The sequence below is a fragment of the Gopherus flavomarginatus genome, chromosome 7 (genome assembly GCF_025201925.1).
Source record: "Gopherus flavomarginatus isolate rGopFla2 chromosome 7, rGopFla2.mat.asm, whole genome shotgun sequence".
NCBI lineage: Eukaryota > Metazoa > Chordata > Testudines > Testudinidae > Gopherus > Gopherus flavomarginatus.
The window spans coordinates 44,073,052-44,094,613 of NC_066623.1; the positions used below are offsets into that span (position 1 = coordinate 44,073,052).

General features: G+C 51.2%; 1 protein-coding gene, 1 long non-coding RNA gene and 1 other non-coding gene across 3 annotated transcripts in view; 1 reads left to right on the plus strand and 2 right to left on the minus strand.

The window, feature by feature from the left end:
• LOC127055901 (zinc finger protein 558-like) overlaps positions 1–21,562 on the minus strand; it is a 508,571-nt gene that overhangs the window by 409,603 nt on the left and 77,406 nt on the right. The window lies entirely within an intron of this gene.
• The window catches only part of LOC127055929 (uncharacterized), a 308,434-nt gene that overhangs the window by 229,032 nt on the left and 57,840 nt on the right, over positions 1–21,562 (plus strand). The window lies entirely within an intron of this gene.
• TRNAK-CUU (transfer RNA lysine (anticodon CUU)) lies at positions 12,687–12,760 on the minus strand. Its single transcript has one exon. It is a non-coding gene; the product is annotated as a tRNA-Lys (tRNA).

The following is a 21,562-nucleotide window of genomic DNA, read 5'->3' on the forward strand; positions in this document are numbered from 1 at the left end:
GTCACTTCGCAGAGCTAGGGAGAGAAGGCAGCGCCCAAATCCCGCAGGAATTGCCGCTCCCCAGTGGTCTCGCAGAGCTAGAGAGAGGAGGCAGCGCCCTAATCCCGCAGGAACGGCCGCTCCCCAGTGGTCTCGCAGAGCTAAGGAGAGAGTGCAGCGCCCTAAACCCGCAGGGAGGGCTGCTCCCCAGCATTCTCGCAAAGCTAGGGAGTGGAAGCAGCGCCCTAATCCCGCAGGAAGGGCCGCTCCCCAATGGTCTTGCAGAGCTAGGGAGAGGAGGCAGCGCCCTAATCCCACAGGAAGGGCTGCTCCCCAGTGATTTCGCAGAGCTAGGGAGAGAAGGCAGCGTCCTAATCCCGCAGGAATGGCCGCTCCCCAGTGGTCTCACAGAGCTAGGGAGAGAAGGCAGCGTCCTAATACCGCAGGAAGGGCTGCTCCCAAGGCCCCTGGCAGAGCTGGGGAGGGAAGGCAGCGCCCCGCCTCCGCAGGAAGGGCCGATCCCCAGTGGTCTCGTAGAGCTAGGGAGAGAAGGCGGCGCCCTAATCCCGCAGGCAGGGCCGCTCCCCAATGGTCTCGCAAAGGTAGAGAGAGGAGGCAGCGCCCTAATCCCGCAGGAAGGGCCGCTAGCCAGTGGTCTCGCAGACCTAGGGAGAGAAGGCAGCGCCCGAATCCCGCTGGAAGGGCTGCTCCCCAGTGGTCTTGCAGAACTAGGGAGAGAAGGCAGCGCCCTAATCCCGCAGGAAGGGCCGCTCCCAAGTGATCTCAGAGCTAGGGAGAGAAGGCAGCGCCCTAATCCCGCAGGAAGGTCCGCTCCCCAGTCACTTCGCAGAGCTAGGGAGAGAAGGCAGCGCCCAAATCCCGCAGGAATTGCCGCTCCCCAGTGGTCTCGCAGAGCTAGAGAGAGGAGGCAGCGCCCTAATCCCGCAGGAACGGCCGCTCCCCAGTGGTCTCGCAGAGCTAAGGAGAGAGTGCAGCGCCCTAAACCCGCAGGGAGGGCTGCTCCCCAGCATTCTCGCAAAGCTAGGGAGTGGAAGCAGCGCCCTAATCCCGCAGGAAGGGCCGCTCCCCAGTGGTCTCGCAGAGCTACGGAGAGAATGCAGCGCCCTAATCCCGCAGGAAGGGCTACTCCCCAGTGGTCTCGCAGAGCTAAGGAGAGGAGGCAGCGCCCTAATCCCACAGGAAGGGCTGCTCCCCAGTGGTGTCGCAGATGGGGAGAGAAGGCAGCGCCCTAATCCCGCAGGAAGAGCTGCTCCCCAGTGGTCTCGCAGAGCTAAGGAGAGGAGGCAGCGCCCTAATCCCACAGGAAGGGCTGCTCCCCAGTGGTGTCGCAGAGGTAGGAAGAGAAGGCTGCGCCTAATCCCGCAGGAAGGACTGCTCCCCAGTTTTTTCGCAGAGCTAGGGAGAGAAGACAGCGTCCTAATCCCGTAGGTAGGGCTGCTCCCCATGCCCCTGGCAGAGCTGGGTAGGGAAGCCAGCGCCCCGCCCCAGCAGGAAGGGCCATTTCTCAGTGGTCTCGCAGAGCTAGGGAGAGAAGGCAGCACCCTAATCCCGCAGGAAGTGCTGCTCCCTAGGCCCCTGGCAAAGCTATGGAGGGAACCCAGTGCCCCGCCGCCAGAATAACGGCCGCTCCCCACTGCCGTCGCAGAGCTAGGAAGGAACCTAGCACACCACGCGCCCAGGAACGGCCGTTCTCCAGTCCCTTAGCAGAGCCAGGGAAACAATCAAGCGCCCTGCCCCTGCTTATACTGCTGCTGCCCAGTCCTCTGGCAGAGCTACGGAGGGATGGCAGCGCCTTACTCCCGCAGGAACGGCCGCTTTACATTCCCCTTGCAGACCTGGAGAGGGAAGGCTGCGCCCCTCCCCAGCAGGTCTGCACACTGGCCATGACCATGGCCAGGAGCGCAGCGCAGAAGATGCTCCTGCCTTGCTGCCTGCGGGCAGCGCATTGGGGTGGGGGCAGCATGGAGCAGGCAGGGCCCAGGTGGGGGGGTGGTGGAGACACAAGTGGGGCGGACACGCTCCTGCCAGGAGCTGCCTGGTTCACCCCTTGCCCAGGAGCTGCAGTAGGGGCCCGGATCATGGCTCGGCTGCAGAGCTTGGAGCCCAGGCTGGGCCCAGGAGTGAGAGGATGGGGGAGCTGGGGGTGTAGAAGAGGTTGGAGCCAAGAATTGGTTGGAGATGGGGTTGTGCCACTTCCGCTTGGCAGCAGGGGGGCCCTCTGGCTTTTTGTTTTTTTTTGCTCCACCCCCCACATCCCAATATTTCATCTTTGACATGTGGTCACCCTAGCGTGATATGAAGGAGGATGTCTGGCCCAAGGGGCCAGGGACTGGCCTTTGCTATAGAAACCACTGTCAAGTTTTAACCAATTAGGACAAGTCAGCAAATAAGAACAACCTCAGGTATCAGTGACTGCTACAGGTTGCAAATTCCTACATGCAGCAGTTTCTGGCACTACACCTGCACAGCTCTGCTCCCCGGCTCTTCCCGGGCTCCTGCTCTCTCCTTAGCTCTGCCCCACTCTCATCCAGGCAGTTCAAGGTCACATAGAGGATGGGACCCCCTGGCCTGGTGACTCTCTTATTACACTGTCTGGCCTGTTAGTGCAGCTAACTTGGAGCTTTGGCCTCTCCCCATTGTCCCTGGGGACTGTCAGTCTCAGAGTCCTGATTTCCCATTGATCCTTCCCCCTTCTATTGGTGCTTGAAACTAGCCAACCAACCCCCCCCACACACACACACTAAGTTTTAGTAAAGGGCCAAGAGCCCCCTTTCACAAGCCAGCCCCATGAGGGTCACCGATGTGCAGAGAAGGCAGCACAAGCTGCTCCCATGGTGTAATGGGCAGCACTCAGGACTCTAAATCCTGTAATCTGAGTTCAAATCTCAGTGGGACCTTGTGTTGGCTTGTGGTCATAGGCGGCAGGTTATATATATTTGTGGTGCTCGTGCTCCAGGAACATTCAGGGCTGGGGGCCCTGCTCCAGCAATATTTGGAGTTGGGTCTCTTCCCCTGGCCCCTGCATGGCACCCCTCCCCTCTGCTGTGGTGCCTCCCTGCCTGACAAAAAACAGCATGTGCCTGTCCCCTGCCTGCTCCTGCTGTTGGAGTAGAGGGATTCTGGGCAGAACTGCTGCCCCAGAGTCCTAGTGTAGGCTGCCCTCAGCCTCTCCAACACCCCCAACCCTGAGCTCCCTCTGAACCCTGATACTCTACCCCAGTCCTGAGCCCCCTCCTGCATCATGAATCCCTCATCCTCAGCCCTACACTCCCTCCCAGAGGGTACACCCCTTCCGACCCCGAGAGCCTGCACCTCTCACCCCTTCCTACAACCCTGCTGGAGCCTGCACCCAGCACCCAAACTCCATCCTAAAGCCTGAATCCTGCACCCTAATCCCCCCCAAACCCCCTCCCAGAGTCTTAGGCAGGTGGAGGTGGAGTTTGGGGGCGGGTTCTGGGCACCACCAAAATTTCTACAAACTTGCCACCCACCCATGCTTCTGGTAATGCCCCAGAGCTCAACTCCCCTGTCTCCAGCTGTGTAAGAGTGAATCTTTCCCCTCCTGCTGGGTGACTCACACATCCGAGAGCCAGGTCTTTGGCAGGGATGGCCACAGTGGGATAGGGCTCTAGAACTTGCTACCCTGATAGTTGGGATTCTTGCTGCTGCACCTGATGTTCACAAGCTTGGCCCTTGTGCTTCCTACCACACGTTTCCTCTGGCCCTCATGGCGCTTGAAGAAAGGAGTGCCAGCGCTGGGATTAATAGTCAGGCCTTGGCAGGAGGGAGGAAGTGTCCCAGGCTGGAGCCCCACACACCTTCCCTCCTCCAGGCACCTAGAGCAGAGGCAGCCCAGCTCTGTCCGCTGCATACCTCAGCAGAGTAGGTGAGTTCATGTAAATACAGTCTGGTCCCAAAGCTTCCCCCCCAACCCTGGTCATCAGTAGCTGCCAGGGGAGAGCTCATTCACACCTCGCTTACAAATCATCATTTGAAATTCTAAGGTTGGCCAAAACTGCCGAAGCCAATGCACCAACATTGTCAGCAAACACAACAGCTGGGTGAGGAAACCCAGCTTTGTCCAGATTTTCCAAACCTATTTGACTTTCTCAGGTACAAGTAGTTTTCATACGTTGTATCTGCTTTTAAAGTGTGTGTTAACGTTTCAATTTCCATTCAAATTTGCAACCAATGACAACATTGGCAGCGCTGCATGTAACTACCTGACCACTGAGGGAGGGGGTGTTGGGGAAAATCGGGGAAGGGGGTGCACAGCCCCCTGGCTGGGGGGGGTATAGGGAATGCCCAGTTTCACTGAATTGAGTCTCCTACTGCAGCACCTCAGTAGGTTACATCAGAGAGGAGCTGCAGTGTCTAGGCAGTGGGATGCCTGTGCCTTTAATAGCCCAGCCCTGGGAAGTCCATGCTGAGAGGTGCTGCCAGTGAGAGGGGAAATAAAAAAGCCCTTTGCTCCCCCCACCCAAGTTTGCAAACACTGGAGTCTCAGCCCACCGGGATAACTGTTCCCCCTCGGCCCCTGCCTGTGCCGGGGTTTAACCCTCTGGCAGCGCCCCCCTCCGGGCTTAACTCCGGCTCCTTCCCACCTCCCTGACTTTGCCTTCAGTCCCTCTCCTAACTCTGCCTCCAGCTGCTTTACCCGCGACCAGTCAATTTCCACCCCCTGCTCAGACCCTGGCCACCTACTCCTCTGATTTGCCCTCTTTTGCCCCTTTTTAATCCCTGTAAAAAGTAGTCGATGCTGTGTCCCATTCTCTGGAGGGAGGGCTGGGCGCCTGGCCCCTGCCTGCGCAGTGCTCAAAGTGCCCCATGATCTTGTGGATGTTTGCTGAGTGCTGCAGGGTCACCCGAAGGGGGAGAGAGACACGGTTAGGAGGTGATGCAGCCAAGGGTGCCTCACCCAACACTGAGATGCAGCCACCTCTGGGGTGATTTACACAAGTCAGCAAATGAATATGGAACAAGAAACACATTGAAAGGATCGAGGCAGCTGCAGGAGGTGGAGAAAAGCAGAAAAAGCAGTAGCCCTGGATCCCAGCCCTGTCCCTCCCCCACTCTACCCCCTAATCTCCACTCCCCTCCCACATTTGAGGGGAGAACCCAGGAGTCCTGGTCCCCAGCCTTGCCCACCCCCATATTTTGATATGGCTCCATCCAACAGCTGCCTCCACAATTGCAGGGCAGTGCCATGGGGCACACCGGGGCCTGCCTGTTTGCACAGGATGGGCAATGGCAGTGCTCCAGGATGGGGAGAGATGATGCTAAGGGAGAAGAAGCAGCAGACAGCTCCCATGACAGAGAAAGAAATGCTAGGGGGTGCCGTGCTGCAAGGAGTGAATGGGGTTGGCAGGGAATGGGAGGATCTTCCCTCACAGCAGGTGCGTCTGTATCCCTCCCAATTCCTCCCCAGCCCTACCCCAGCCCAGGCTAATCCCAGCCCAGCTACCAGGATTAAATTTGGCCTGGATTCCCCAGCTGCTGGGGGTGGGGCGTGGGGCTGGGAAGAATGAGCCTCTACTCCTCCTTCCCCAGACACAGTTGCATGGGCACAGACCAAAGGAGCCTGCAGCACTGCTGCCTAGAGGAAACTGAGGCACCAGCCACTGACAGACACATCATGGCTCTCCTCATCCTCATCCTCTTTTCCATATACAACCTTGCCAGGGGAGGGGGGGGTAAACTCAAGACAGTTGCATAATTAACCTGTGGAACTCCTTGCAAGAGGATGTTGTGAAGGGCAAGACTATAACAGGGTTCAAAAAAGAACTAGATAAGTTTATGGTGGATAGATCCATCAAGGGCTATTAGCAAGGGTGGGCAGGGATGGTGCCTGTAGCCTGTTTGCCAGAAGCTGGGAATGGGCGGCAGGGGATGGATCGCTTGATGATTCCCTGCTCTGTTCATTCCCTCTGGGGCACCTGGCACTGGCCACTGTCAGAAGACAGGAGGATACTGGGCTAGATGGACTTTGCGTCTGAATCAGTCTGGCCGCTCTTATGTCTCCCTTGGCGCAGCAGTGACACCCAGTGGGCAGTCAGTGTAATGCACAGAATGTGTTTTGCTTGGCGCAGCAGTGACACCAAGTGGCCAATCAGGGTAACACACAGAGTATGTTTCCCTTGGAGCAGCAGTGACACCTCGTGGTCATTCAGGGTAATGCACAGAAAGTGTTTCCATTGATACAGCAATGACACCCAGCGGTCAGGTGGTGTAATGCACAGCGTGTGTCTGCCTTCTAGGAGCAGTGACACCCACAGACCAGTCACGGTAAGGCACAGAGTGTGTTTCTCACCAAGCTGGGTAATGCACAGAGCATGTTTCCCATGGAGCAGCAGTGATACCCAGTGACCAGCAGGAGTGGCATCAGACTCTTCTCGTTTGGTGGGAGACTGAGGTGGGTAGACAAAAAAAATTGGGGGGCTGTGCCCTCCCATCACCTGGCCTCTCCCATGCCTCTGCTCCTTCTCAATTAAAGGCCAGGCTCATCTCCTCTCCCACTGGCCAGGGTTTACAGCAATACAACCTTTATTAAAATAAAACAGTGAACAGTTTACTTTCAATAAGCTAAATCTGTCCAAATTTTAGTATTAAATCCAAAGTTCTTAAAGATCCCATCAACAACCAAAACCTAAATGAAAATTTGAAACCCAAAACAATGCTTAATTTAAAACCCAAACATTAAGAAAAACTTTGTTTTTAAAAATAAAAACTAACAAATGCCATAAATTAATAATTTCAAGGTTTTATCAAAAAGGTGTGCTACAGCAGGATGATAAAATAACATCAAATAAATAAGCCTGAACTCTAAAACCTCCTATAAAGGAATAGTATCCTTGAATACTGGCCAAATCTGTATAAAATATGCAGAAGTATGTCAAAACTGGTGTTGCAGGTCAGCCATTCGAATCCAGCAAATGTCAATTAAAATCTCCATTCCAACTTAAAAAACCAAAACAACCCAATAAACCAAAACAGTCACCGGCTGAAACAAACCTGCACAGAAGCAAAATTAAACCTGTGCCAACATTGGAACAAATGATGTAAATGTCTAATTCTAACTTCTTGTTTCTTGCAGGAGGAAAGTGTTTTGCACCCCAGTAACCAGGATATCACTGCAGCTTTCCTTTCACGAAATAAGATTTTTACCAAATATAAATTGCCCTCAAATTTCTCTAAGAGAAATTGAAATTGTATCTTTGCACTAATATCCCAAGTGTGCAAGTCCATCCCCTCAGAGCAGCCCCACACCCTGATCCCAGGGGAGAATCCCAACTAGTTTGGGCATTTGTAACCCTGGGGCCTGAAGCTGATGAGAGAAAGGGAAGTGAGCCATCTTGGAGCTTTCCGACACCACCTGCTGGGAGCACAGGGAATTTACTGAGCGACGTCCTGGCTGATTTTGACCTTGTTCTCCACCAGCAGGCTCCACTGGAGAGCTCGGGAGTGACATGACCATGGGAGCACCCTATGTACATATTAAAATCTGGCATTTGGGGGCCATTGGGGTGAAATGTGGGTACTTTTGGGGTTGGTTCCCATATGCGAAGGGATGTGGACAATTTGGAGAGGGTCCAGTGGCGGGCAATAGAAATGATTAGGAGGCTGGGGCACATGACTTACGAGACCCTACAGGCCATATCCTGTATGTTAAGCTAAGGCAAGGTTAGCATATCTATATTGTGACCTTTTACTAAGAAAGCAAAGTTGACCTGTATCTTGTTACTTAAATAGATAAGTACTCACGCCTGTCTAAGACCTTTACTTAGACCAATCGACAATGGAGAATGGTATCGGGTTTTTTTTTTCAGTATTCTACCCACAGACTTAACAGGTACAACACAAGGGAACTTATGTGCATATGTACATGTCATCAACATGCACAAACATACTAGCCTGTGAAGTAAGCGTACCCTAACGTTTTGTGGGTGAGGAATGAAATTTGGACATAGGAGGAAGGATTTCCGGTGCTTGTGCCCTATAAAAGAGGTAGCCCACCTCACTAGAGCACTTCACTCTATCATTCTGACTTACTTCCTCCACTCTCTCTCTATGTACTAGTAGTAGGCTGTACTTGTTCTGAAACTTTAAGTTTCAAGGGAACTAGGCTAAGCTCCATTTCCGTAAGTTTTTATTCTTTGTTTATTAGGTTTTGATTTTAAGTTTAACTTAGTCAAGTAAACCCTAAGTAACAGTAACATTTTCTAAGCGCTGCATCTTTCACTCAAGAATTGAGAAACCTGAACTGCAAGGCTGATTCTGTGTCTCTTACCACCAGGTTATCAAGAAAGTGTGGTAAGAGACATTAACCAAAACTTTGTTGCATATAATGCCTTATGTATCTATTGAGTAGCAGTAAAGCAACTGTAACTTTGTAACTCAATTAAATTAAATAAAATGTAAGCTAATAAATTAAATTTTCATCATATTATCCAAATTAATATTATTAGTACACCCTAAATCAGGGTACATGGGACAGAGAGTTGGAGTGCAGGTGGATGAGGGCACTGGCCCTGGGAGTGCAGGCTCTAGGGTGGGGTTAGAATGAGAGGTTCAGGGTGCAGTAGAGGGCACGGGGTTAGGGCAGAGAATTGGGCTGTCAGGGCTTTGGAACAAGACCAGGAAAAAGAGAATTGAGGTGAAAGATGGAGATCAGGATAGAGCAGAAAGTGGTGGGGGAAAAAGAAGTTTGAGCTGTAGATGGGAAGAAAAAACTCAACCCCCCTCTTATCAGGGCATCTAAGAACTAGATGAAAGACATCTCTCCCCCACTGCAATAGCAACTCCAGTGGGCCTGGGCTGAGGGGAGAACTCCTCTCCCCAGCAGCTCCAGCTGGTTTGGGCTACAGACATCTTACCTGCACAGATCTGGTGTTCTTGGGCTGGGACAGGGGAGGGGCTCCTCTCCTCTCCATTTGAGACATGGCGGGATGAGAGATGTGACAGAGCTTTACGGGAAATCATTATTTGCCTGATTCATGTGCCAGTCCTAGTCTCTGCTGACTCAAACAAGCCATTTATCCTGCATGCTGATGCCAGTTTGGAGGGTTTGGGAGCAGTCTCGTACCAGGAAGTGGAAGGCAAATGTAAATCTGTAACCTTTGCCAGCTGAAGACTGTCTGATAGCGAAACTTGCTATCCCATCCACCAGCTGCAGTTCTTGGGCTTGAAATGGGCCATCACTGAGAACTTTGGAGACTACTTGTGTGGTGCTCAGTTTCAGGTATGGACAGAGAACAATCCACTGACTTATGTGTTAACAAGGGCTAAGCTGGATGCTGCATGGCAGAGATGGGTGGCTACTTTTGCTAGTTGTGACTTCAGCATTCAATACCAATGATTTGATATAATAGGGAGTGTGATTTACCAGGAGCACCAATTCTTGGTTGTGGGGAGGATGTAAGCAGGGTCAGAATGAACTCTACCCTGACATCTGTTGGTGATGTGTTGTAAAAGTCTTTTGTTGCTGATGTGCATGGTCACACCCACCTCGCATTGCATGATGGGGGTGCTTGTCCAAATGGTCATTTCGGCTGCTGTGAGACCCCCAATCTCTTTCTTATTAGGGCAGGAGTAATAAGTGTAGTTATCCTGGTGATATGAATCAAGGACAGTAGAACGGTCCTTAGCAGTTCATGCTTTTGGGAGTCACCCGAACCTACATATATCTCATTAGGCAAGGGACATGGGTTCCAAAGCATAGTGAAATAAAAAAGTTTGAAAATGAATATTTAAATTTAGTACTGTGGTTTTTTTTGAAGTTTCCAACTGCAGATTTTATGGCTTTTTTTCTTTTCTAGTTTAAAAATAAAGCTTTTTATAATTGTAGTACAAATTTAGTTTTATGCTACAGACCTAAGATCACTAATAGTTAAGTATAAATTTTAGATATACTTAAAGTGGGGGGTGCTGATCTCACTTCCACACTGAAAGTTGTAAGCAACTTCACAGTTAGGTAAAATGCTCTTTTCCACTCTGACTGCATGGAAATTTTGCTGGTTGGACTCAGGGAATGCAGCTGGGGAGCAGGACTGTTGTGGCACATGCCCCATTTCTGCAACCAACATTTGCTACCTCACTCCATAATGCCACACACAGAGCGACCTTTTACCTTTCAGAAACAGAATATATCACAGAAAAAATCTAATAGCATAAGCTTAAGGTGAGGGACTGTAGCACTAACAGCAATTTTAAGAGATTCAAAAATGTCTCTGCCTTTACACACCAGGAACAGCAAAAAGGAAATCAACTAATACAACCACAGACAGCTAAACATCCATTCTTACCTCCCACATGCTTTTGGCATTTGGAACCCATACCCCTTAATGGTGAGTACTTTTCAGGTGAGGGTGAAGCTGAAGGCTTAACTGAAAACAGTTTAAGAAGTGCTCCCGTCTCTGGCACTCAGCTATCCAGCTCCCAATGGGGTCCAAACCCCAAATAGATCCCTTTTACCCTGTAGAAGCTGTAATATCCTGTGACCAGGACAGCTGCCTAGCAGACTGCGCATCTGCCTGCCAGCGTGAGAGCGCATAAGGTGCTAATCCAGATAGTGGTGACTGAGTGGCAGCGGTCATGAAAAATCAGCAGAATGGTGCAGCAAAAGTGTGCTGGGCCCATAACCCAGAGATTAATGGATCAAAGCCATCCTCTGCTACATGTGTGCTTGCTTCTTTTCCCTCAGGGCCTTCCAGCAAGGCAGTGACCAGCAGAGCACCAAGAGCCTAGGCCATGAGGCTACCTGGACTGAAGGCAAGAGGCAGGCCTGGGTATGGCGAGGGCTTCCTGTCCTGGAATGAGGCTGCAATACTTCCTGGTCCCCTTTTCCCACCCACACTGGCAGGCAGCGTGTGCTGCGGGGGAACAGGAAGGAGGCTTTCGGGACACCAGGCAGTGCTGTGTGTGTGGCTGTCAGGGGAAAGAGCCTAGGCTCCTGACTCAAAACTGCCATTGACTGGCGTGGCTCTGCACACCGTCAGCCAGGGCAGGCCTGGCTGCGGACGTGACTCAGGCGTGAGCAGCATGGCCGCGCTTTCCTGACAAGGCGTGAGGCAGGCCAAGAGCTTTGCACAGCCTACAGGGAAGTGGGAGGGAGGCGTCTTTGAGCCGGCGTGTCTCGTCTGCTTCTCCTTTGCCACTTGGGCGGAGGCGGGGAGAGAGCGAAATGTTCCTGGCTGAAAGTTTTTGTGCTCGGCCTTGAGGATTAAACCTGAGCCTCTGGAACAGCTGCTGGGAGATGGGTTTCTGAATGACATCCAGCGCGGTCTTTGGGCCACTAGCTGAACGCACTGAGGCCAAGAGGCAGCAAAATGGGACCTTTGAGGCTCTCCGCAGGCAGGGCCAGCTTTAGGAAGTGCGGGGCCCAATTCGAACATATTCGGCGGGGCCCCGGCAGGGAAGACGAAAAAAAAAACCATGTAAATAAAAGCCTTTCATTTCTTAGCAGCCGGTTCCCTGTAAAAAGTTCTGATTTAAGGGATGTGCCACAGTATGTATTTTTTGTACCAATAGGGTTACCATACATCCATATTTTTAAAAATTTTTCCTAGATGGTCTATTTAAGAACCAAAAAGCTGGACATGTCCAGGAAAATACGGATGTATGTTTACCCTACCTAAAATTCTTTTTTAAAAAGATGGGCCTGAACTAGAAATGAGCTCCGTTTCACATGTGTGGGTCCCCGCCACTCCCTGGGGGTGTGCTAGGGTGAGCAGATGTCCCGATTTTATAGAGACAGTCCCGATTTGGGGGGTCTTTTGCTTATATAGGATCCTATTACCCCCACCCTGTTCCAATTTTCACACTTGCTGACTGATCACCCTGTGCACATGTGTGGGTCACAGATGTTCACTGCCCCTCTCATTGCAGCATGTGTGCAGGGTTACTGCCCTGGGAACTGCAGGGCACCAGTGGACATGGGGCTGACTGGAGGCAGGGCAGGGGCTGACTGGAGGGTAGGGTCTGGCTGCAAGCAGGGCAAGGCATGCGGGGCTGGCTGCAGACAGGACAGGGGGTGCAGGACTGGCTGCAAATGGGCTGGCTGCAGGCAGGGCAGGGTGTGTGGGACAGGCTGCTGACAGGGGCTGGCAGCAGGCAGGGGGATGTGGGGTGGAGTGGGCTGGTTGGCTTCAGGCAGGGCCTCAGAGGAGTGCACAGGGGTTGGCAGGCCTGGAGACAGAGGAGTGTGGGACTGGCTGGCTTAAGGCAGGGGAGTGCGGCAAGGCTTGACTGGAGACAGGGCACGGAGTGCGGGGCTGGTGCAGGCAGGGCAGGGGGTGCAGCAGGGGCTGGCTGTGGGCAGGGGTGCGGGTACAGGGGGTACAGCCTACCCTGTACGGTAAGTGCCCCCTCCTCCACCAAGGTAGCAGCAGCAGCGCAGGGCTCAGGGGCTATTTAAAGGGCCGGGGCGGTAGAAGCAAGGGGAGCCCCAGACTTTTTAAATAGCCCCCAAGTCTCCAGCAGTGGGGCTCTGGTGGCAATTTAAACAGCCTGAGGCTCCAGTCCCTGCTGGGAGCCCCAGGCCTTTAAATTGCCCCCTGGGGAAGCTGGGCCACCCTAGAACAGTGCACCAGCAGGGCTTGGGTGCGGGGCCCGATTCAGGGGAATTGGTTGAATTGGCCTAAAGCCGGCCCTGCCTGCAGGAAAGCAAGGAAGTAGCATAGGCTTATCACTGTCCCTGGGTGGGCTTGAACCACCATCCTTTCAGTTAAGAGCCAAACGTGCTGACCCATTGCACCACAGAGACACAGACAGGCCAGGCTGTATGGAGCACAACAGTCAGGAATCAGCTCAGGGTCCGGTCTAGCACATGCATGCAGTGGTTGGACAAGCAACAGCAAGGAACTGGACTGGTGCGGAGTGAAAGATCTGTGGGAAGGAACCGAAAATAGTACTGAGGCTGAGGTACAGGGCTTGCATACACTTTCTTTGGCCTGTTTTGCTGGAAGAGTTAGCAGGGCAAGCTTGTTAGTCACAGGTAAGGGGGTGAGTTTATGCAATTCTGGACTCTGGGACCATAGCACGGGTGGCACATGCACCCTCTCTGCAACCAACCTTTGTTACTTCACTCCATAACAGCACACGCAAAGCAACCTTTTACCTTTCAGCACCAAAATATACTGTAGAAGAAATCTAATAGCATAACTTAAGATGAGGAACTTCAGTACTAACAACAATTCTAAAGATATTCAAAAATACCTCTGTCTTTAGACTCCCCGACACAAAATCAATCAGACCAAGAACAAACATCTATTTCTATTTCCCACACACTTGGGGAAGAGGGGGTGGTTTGGAACCCATACCCCTTAATGATGAGTCCTTTCCAAGCGAGGGGCAAGCTCTCAGGCCTCAAATGCCGGGTACAGTTACTCTCTCCTTGATCCAAACTAAACAGGAAAATACACTTGATTAATCCTGCCCCAATAACAAAGAGATGGGGGATCCCACAGCAGCTGAAATGACCATTTGGACAAGCACTCCCCTCATGCAATCTGGGGTGGGTGTAACCATGCAAATGACATCAGCCCCAAAAGGCCTTTACAACAGATCACCAACAGATGGCAGGGTAGAGTTCATACCGACCCTGCTTAAACTAGATTGTGGCAAAGATTAAAAAATCACTGAATGTTAAAACTCACCAAACGCGGGTGAATCCATCTCATTGTCGTACCCTGCTTCTTAAACTCCACACCTGAACGTAGCCCTCACATGGATAACATACCCTCCAAACTCAGTGTCTGTACGTAACCTTTACCCCCAGTCAGGGCTATTGCAGATTCTGTATTCCTTACGCCACCCGATCTTAAACCGAACTTCGCACCCCCTGGGTAATCTGTACATTGTTCCATGATCACCAGAAACTTCTACACCTAAATGCTGTACCGTACACCTTTTTCTTCTTTGAACGTCCATCTTACTAAAATGTTGACATTTGTTCGAGATCCCGGCTCCTGTTTCCCTTGCAAGGCGTGTGCCTTTGCTCCAGGTTTTAGTCTGCTAATACAGTGGGGGCAGGGTGGGCACCGATTGAGCCAGAGGCGCTTGCCTGCTGCAGACACGGATCAAAGGCTGAACCTCATCCCCCACGAGCTGAAGGCTTAATTGAAAACAGTTTAAGCAGTACTCCCGTCTCCATCACTCAGCTACCCAGCTCCCAATGGGTCCAAACCCCAAATAGATCCTTTTTACCCTGTAGAATCTGTAAAAGCCTGTGACCAGGGCAGCTGCCTAGCAGCCGGCGCATATGCTGCCAGCGTGAGAGCTCGTAAGGCACTAATCCAGATAGAGGTGGCTGGGTAGCAGTGGGAGTAAAGAGCCAGCAGAGTGGTGCAGCGGACGCGTGCTGGGCCCATAACCCAGAGGTCAATGGATCAAAGCCATTCTCTGATACACGAGCACTTGTCTCTTTTCCCTCTGGCCTTCAAGCGATCAAAACCCTCGGCTTGCGGCCCAGCTCTGTCTGCCATGTGCCTGGACAGCAGCAGGACAGTCTCAAGAGAGCAGCTCCCACCCATTATTTCTTGTAGTGGAAAGGAAGTAGAATTGTGGTTAGACTTTTGCTATTTCTGTTCAGGGAATCAGTGGCTGTGAGGCAACCCTTACTGATAATGATAGGGGAAGAGTTCTCCTCTTCTGCATTGATGCTGCAGTTTTTTGTTGTGCCCTTTCTCTCCCCCTTCAATGCAGGCAGGTAGGCTTGGTGGCTTGGGGATGTGGGTCAAGCCTGGTTTCTTTTGGCAGACACCTGGTTGAGAACTGGTGCTCTACGGTCTTGTCTAAACTGACCAGCCCTAATGTCTGTAGCCTTGTCTCATACTTTGGAAGCCTCTTATTTACCTCTTTCCACTGCAAAAACGACTATTTAGTCCTACTCTTTCTTTCCAAGCTGCTAACCAGTTACTGATCCATGAGAGGGCCCAGCCATCTGGAGCAGCTTGTGACTGTGAGTGGCAACCTCAGGGCAGATTATGAAGAAGCAGAGCACAATCCCCAAACTGGTTGTGTGTTCTAGACTTACGTTTCACCAAGTATCAGATTCTGGATGACACCCCTTTTATGACTTTTAAAGCAAACTTGCTATTTTTGCATCATTTGAGCGTTCTATGCAGAGGACTAGAAATGTTTCTATTAACCTGAATGTTATATCATTTTAACATTGGCTGGAATCACAATGTTAAATTAGTTCTTATGACTTTAATAAACTGATACTTCCTCTATCTCAGACTAGCTATTAAACTGATTTTTGGACTAGGGAGATGGAATAGCAGCTTCCTCCATCCCTTGCACACATCACCTTGTTACTGTGGCACTGAACCCCCAGGAGCGGTGGACCTCCCTATTGGGAGAATATCGTGGTTGAAGAGCAGTGAAGAAAAATGGTGTTGTCTGTGTTCCTATTTGGTTTGTTCTGAGTATGGTTTTGAGGTCGTTTGTAACTCTTTCATCAGTTGTTAGTAACATCTTATTATCAGGCCTCTGAACTGAAAGGCTGCTCTTGCAGGTTTTACTTTGTCGTTGTTTGTAGGTCAAACAGCCGCTTTCTTAGGCCTCGTCTACACTATGCATTTAAACCGAATTTAACAGCATTAAAACGAATTAACTCTGCACCCGTCCACACAATGAAGCCCTTTATATCGATATAAAAGGGTTCTTAATACCGGTATCTGTACTCCTCCCCGACGAGGGGAGTAGCGCGGAAATCGGTATTGCCATGTTGGATTAGGGTTAGTGTATGGCCGCAATTCAATAGTATTGGCCTCCGGGCAGTATCCCACAGTGCACCCTTGTGACCGCTCTGGAAAGCAATCTGAACTAGGATGCACTGGCCAGGTAAACAGGAAAAGCCCCGCGAATTTTGAATTTCATTTCCTGTTTGCCCAGCATGGAGCTCTGATCAGCACAGGTGGCGATGCAGTCCCAAACCCAAAACGAGCTCAGCGTGGACCGTCTGGGAGGTACTGGATCTGATCGCTGTATGGAGAGACAAATCTGTTCTATCAGAGCTCCGTTACAGAAGACGAAATGACAAAGCATTTGAAAAAATCTCCAGGCTATGATAGACAGAGTCCACAGCCGGGGACTCAGCACAGTGCTGCGTGACAAGCGTAACGGAAAGCCAAAGAATCAAATGGACGTTCATGGAGGGAGGGAGGGAAGACTGAGGACTCCAGCGATCCCACAGTCCCCGCAGTCTTTGAAAAGCATTTGCATTCTTCGCTGAGCTCCCAATGCCTGAACAGTCAAAACACATTTTCCCAAGTGTTTCAAGGGACCCTGGAGCTAGGCAAAGGGGTCCAACGGGCAGGGCCCCTGGAGCTAGGTTTAGGGGCCCCAGAGATAGGGCCCCTTGAGCTAGGGGTTGGGGGACCCATGCATAGGGCCCCTTGACCTATGGTAAAGGGCCCCATGGGTAGGGCCTCTGAAGCTAGGGTTAGGGGACCAGGGGTACAGGGCCTGCAGATAGGGTTAAGGGTCCCACGAGAAGGGACCTTGGAGCTAGGTTAGGGGCCCCACGGGAAGGGCCGTTGGAGCTAGGGTTAGGGTTCCCACATGTAGGGACCCTTGAGCTAGGGCTAGGAGCCCCAGGGACGGGGCACAGGAGCAAGGGTTGGGGGTCCCAGGGGTGGGGTGCCTGCAGCTAGTGTTCGGGTGTCTAGGGGTGGGGTCCCTGGAGCTAGGGTTAGCGGCCCCATGGGCAGGGCACCTTGAGCAAGGGGTTTGGATCCCCAGCAATGGGGCCTCTGGAGCAAGGGTTAGGGGTCCAAGGGGTGGGACCCATGGAACTAGGGTTAGGGTCCCACTGGTACGCCCCTGAAGCTAGAGTTAGGGGACCCAGGGGTAGGGCCCATGCAGCTAGGGTTTGGAGCCCCAGAGATGGGGCCCATGGAGCTAGGGATAGGGGTTCCAGGAGTGGGGCCCCTGGAACTAGGGTTAGAGGCCCCACGGATAGGGCCCCTGAAGCTTGGGTTAGGGATCCTAAGGGAAGGGCCTCTGGAGCTAGGGTTAGGTGCCCCACGGGGATGAGCTCAGGAGCTAGATTTAGGGGCCCCAAGGATGGGGCTCCTGGAGCTAGGGTTAAGGTCCCCACGGGTAGGGCCCATGGAGCTAAGGCTAGGGGCCCCATGGGGAGGTCCCATAGAACTAGGGTTAGGGTCCCCACGGGTAGGGCCCCTGGAGATAGGGTCAGGGGCCCCAGGGATAGAGCCCCTGGACCTAGGTGTCAGGGACTACTAACCCCCAGATGGCAAAGTTAGCTGTCTGACCGCGAAAGAGACAGGCAACACAGCAACGTCCGATCAAAAGCTCTTTATTGACAAGTGCACGCATCAATATAGAGCAGCTCGTCTCCCGAGAGAACAGCCCGCTCTTAAATCTTAGTATAAGCCTATATAGACAGTTCTGTCGCGTCATAAATTATTCACTGGAGCAACCCACTCCCTTCTTTTAACAACTAGAAACTAAAAGCAGCAAAGGATCCTGTGGCACCTTATAGACTAACAGACGTTTTGGAGCATGAGCTTTCGTGGGTGAATACCCACTTCCTCAGATGCATGTAATGGAAATATCCAGGGGCAGGTATATATATGTGTGCTAGCAAGCAAGCTAGAGATAACGAGGTCAGTTCAATCAGTGAGGATGAGGCCCTGTTCTAGCAGTTGAGGTGTGAAAACCAAGAGAGGAGAAACTGGTTCTGTAATTGGCAAGCCATTCACAGTCTTTGTTCAATCCTGAGCTGATGGTGTCAAATTTACAGATGAACTGAAGCTCAGCAGTTTCTCTTTGAAGTCTGGTCCTGAAGTTTTTTGCTGCAGGATGGCCACCTTAAGGTCTGCTATAGTGTGGCCAGGGAGGTTGAAGTGCTCTCCTACAGGTTTTTGTATATTGCCATTCCTAATGTCTGACTTGTGTCCATTTATCCTTTTCCGTAGAGACTGTCCAGTTTGGCCGATGTACATAGCAGAGGGGCATTGCTGGCATATGATGGCGTATATTACATTGGTGGATGTGCAGGTGAATGAACCAGTGATGGTGTGGCTGATCTGGTTAGGTCCTGTGATGGTGTCGCTGGTGTAGATATGTGGGCAGAGTTGGCATCGAGGTTTTGTTGCATGGATTGGTTCCTGAGCTAGAGTTATTATGGTGTGGTGTGCAGTTACTGGTGAGAATATGTTTCAGGTTGGCAGGTTGTCTGTGGGCAAGGATTGGTCTGCCACCCAAGGCCTGTGAAAGTGTGGGATCATTGTCCAGGATGGGTTGTAGATCCTTGATGATGCGTTGGAGGGGTTTTAGCTGGGGGCTGTATGTGATGGCCAGTGGAGTCCTGTTGGTTTCTCTCTTGGGTTTGTCTTGCAGTAGGAGGCTTCTGGGTACACGTCTGGCTCTGTTGATCTGTTTCCTTATTTCCTCGTGTGGGTATTGTAGTTTTGAGAATGCTTGGTGGAGATTTTGTAGGTGTTGGTCTCTGTCTGAGGGGTCAGAGCAGATGCGGTTGTACCTCAGTGCTTGGCTGTAGACAATGGATCGTGTGATGTGCCCGGGATGGAAGCTGGAGGCATGAAGGTAGGCATAGCGGTCGGTGGGTTTTTCGATATAGGGTGGTGTTAATGTGACCATCACTTATTTGCACCGTGGTGTCAAGAAAGTGGACCTCCCGTGTAGATTGATCCAGGCTGAGGTTGATGGTGGGGTGGAAGCTGTTGAAATCATGGTGGAATTTTTCCAGAGTCTCCTTCCCATGGGTCCAGATGATGAAGATGTCATCAATGTAGCGTAGATAGAGAAGGGGTGTGAGTGGACGAGAGCTGAGGAAGCGTTGTTCCAGGTCGGCCATGAAGATATTGGCATATTGTGGGGCCATGCGGGTGCCCATAGCAGTGCCACTGATCTGGAGATATATATTGTCATCAAATTTGAAATAGTTGTGTGTAAGTATAAAGGCACAGAGCTCAGCAGCCAGTTGTGCTGTGGCATCATCAGGGATAGTGTTTCTGACAGCTTGTATTCCATCTGTGTGTGGGATGTTTGTGTAGAGAGCCTCTACATCCATGGTGGCTAGGATGGTGTTTTCTGGGAGGTCACCAATGCATTGTAGTTTCCTCAGGAAATCAGTGGTGTCGCGGAGATAGCTGGGAGTGCTGGTGGCATAGGGTCTGAGTAGAGAGTCCATATATCCAGACAGTCCTTCAGAGAGAGTGCCAATGCCCGAGATGATGGGGCGTCCAGGATTGCCGGGTTTGTGGATCTTGGGTAGTAGATAGAATAACCCTGGTCGGGGCTCTAGGGGTATGTTGATTTCTTCTGGTGTTAGTGTAGGGAGTGTCCTGAGTAGATGCTGTAGTTTCTTAGTGTATTCCTCAGTGGGATCTGAGGGAAGTGGCCAGACAACTCTCCAATACCAAATTCTACAGGCCATTTCCCTCCAGATCCCACTGAGGAATACACTAAGAAACTACAGCATCTACTCAGGGACACTCCCTACACTAACACCAGAAGAAATCAACATACCCCTAGAGCCCCGACCAGGGTTATTTTATCTACTACCCAAGATCCACAAAACCCGGCAATCCTGGACGCCCCATCATCTCGGGCATTGGCACTCTCACTGAAGGACTGTCTGGATATATGGACTCTCTACTCAGACCCTATGCCACCAGCACTCCCAGCTATCTCCGCGACACCACTGATTTCCTGAGGAAACTACAATGCATGGTGACCTCCCAGAAAACACCATCCTAGCCACCATGGATGTAGAGGCTCTCTACACAAACATCCCACACACAGATGGAATACAAGCTGTCAGAAACACTATCCCTGATGATGCCACAGCACAACTGGCTGCTGAGCTCTGTGCCTTTATACTTACACACAACTATTTCAAATTTGATGACAATATATATCTCCAGATCAGTGGCACTGCTATGGGCACCCGCATGGCCCCACAATATGCCAATATCTTCATGGCCGACCTGGAACAACGCTTCCTCAGCTCTCGTCCACTCACACCCATTCTCTATCTACGCTACATTGATGACATCTTCATCATCTGGACCATGGGAAGGAGACTCTGGAAAATTCCACCATGATTTCAACAGCTTCCACCCCACCATCAACCTCAGCCTGGATCAATCTACACGGGAGGTCCACTTTTCTTGACACCACGGTGCAAATAAGTGATGGTCACATTAACACCACCCCTATATCGAAAACCCACCGACCGCTATGCCTACCTTCATGCCTCCAGCTTCCATCCCGGGCACATCACACGATCCATTGTCTACAGCCAAGCACTGAGGTACAACCGCATCTGCTCTGACCCCTCAGACAGAGACCCAACACCTACAAAATCTCCACCAAGCATTCTCAAAACTACAATACCCACACGAGGAAATAAGGAAAGAACGATCAACAGAGCCAGACGTGTACCAGAAGCCTCCCTACTGAAAAGACAAACCCAGAGAGAAACCAAAGGACTCCACTGGCCATCACATACCGCCCCCGCTAAAACCCCCAAGATCATCAAGGATCTACAACCCATCCTGGACAATGATCCATACTTCACAGGCCTTGGGTGGCAGACCAATCCTTTGCCCCACAGCCCAACCTCCAAACTGAAACATATTCTTCACCAGTAAACTGCCACACCACACCAATAACTCTAGCTCATGGAACCAAACCATGCAACAAAACGCGATGCCAATCTGCCCACATATCTACACCCAGTCGACACCATCACAGGACCTAAACCAGATTCAGCACACCATCACTGTTCATAACCTTGCCAAATCCACCAATGTAATATACGCCATTCATATGCAGCAAACCCCTCTGCTATGTACATCGGCCAAACTGGACAGTCTTTCTACGGAAAGGATTAAATGGACACAAGTCGACATAGGAATGGCAATATACAAAAACCTGTAGGAGGACACTTCAACTCATGCCACACTATAGCAGAACTTAAGGTGTCCATCCTGCAGCAAAAACTTCAGGGACAGACTTCAAAGAGAAACTGTGAGCCAGTTTCATCGTAAATTGACACCATCAGCTCAGGATGAACAAAAGACTGTGAATGGATTCTTGCCATTACATAACCAGCTTCTACCTCTTGGTTTCACCACCTCAAGCATAGAACAGGGCCCTCATCTCTCCCTGATTGAAAACTGGAACCCGTTATCTCTAGCTGCTTGCTAGCAAAAATGTATACCTGCCCTGGATATTTCCATTACATTGCATCTGAGGAAGTGGGATTAACCAACGAAAGGATCAGCGCCAAAACGTTCCTGTCTTCATAAGGTGGCACAGGATCCTTGCTGCTTTACAGATCAATACTAACACGGCTACCATTCCGAAACTAGAAAACTAGACACAGTAGTCTACAACATACTAAAGTAGAAATGAGGGAGTTTAAAAACATAAAACAATGAACAAACCAGTGGAGTGTAAAACAAGAGGCTGGGAAACTAGGGCTCTTATCAGTTCTTAGAAGAGCTGCCCTAACACAGAATTGGTACTATGCAGGAATGCAGCTTCTCACTTATCTCACTTTTTC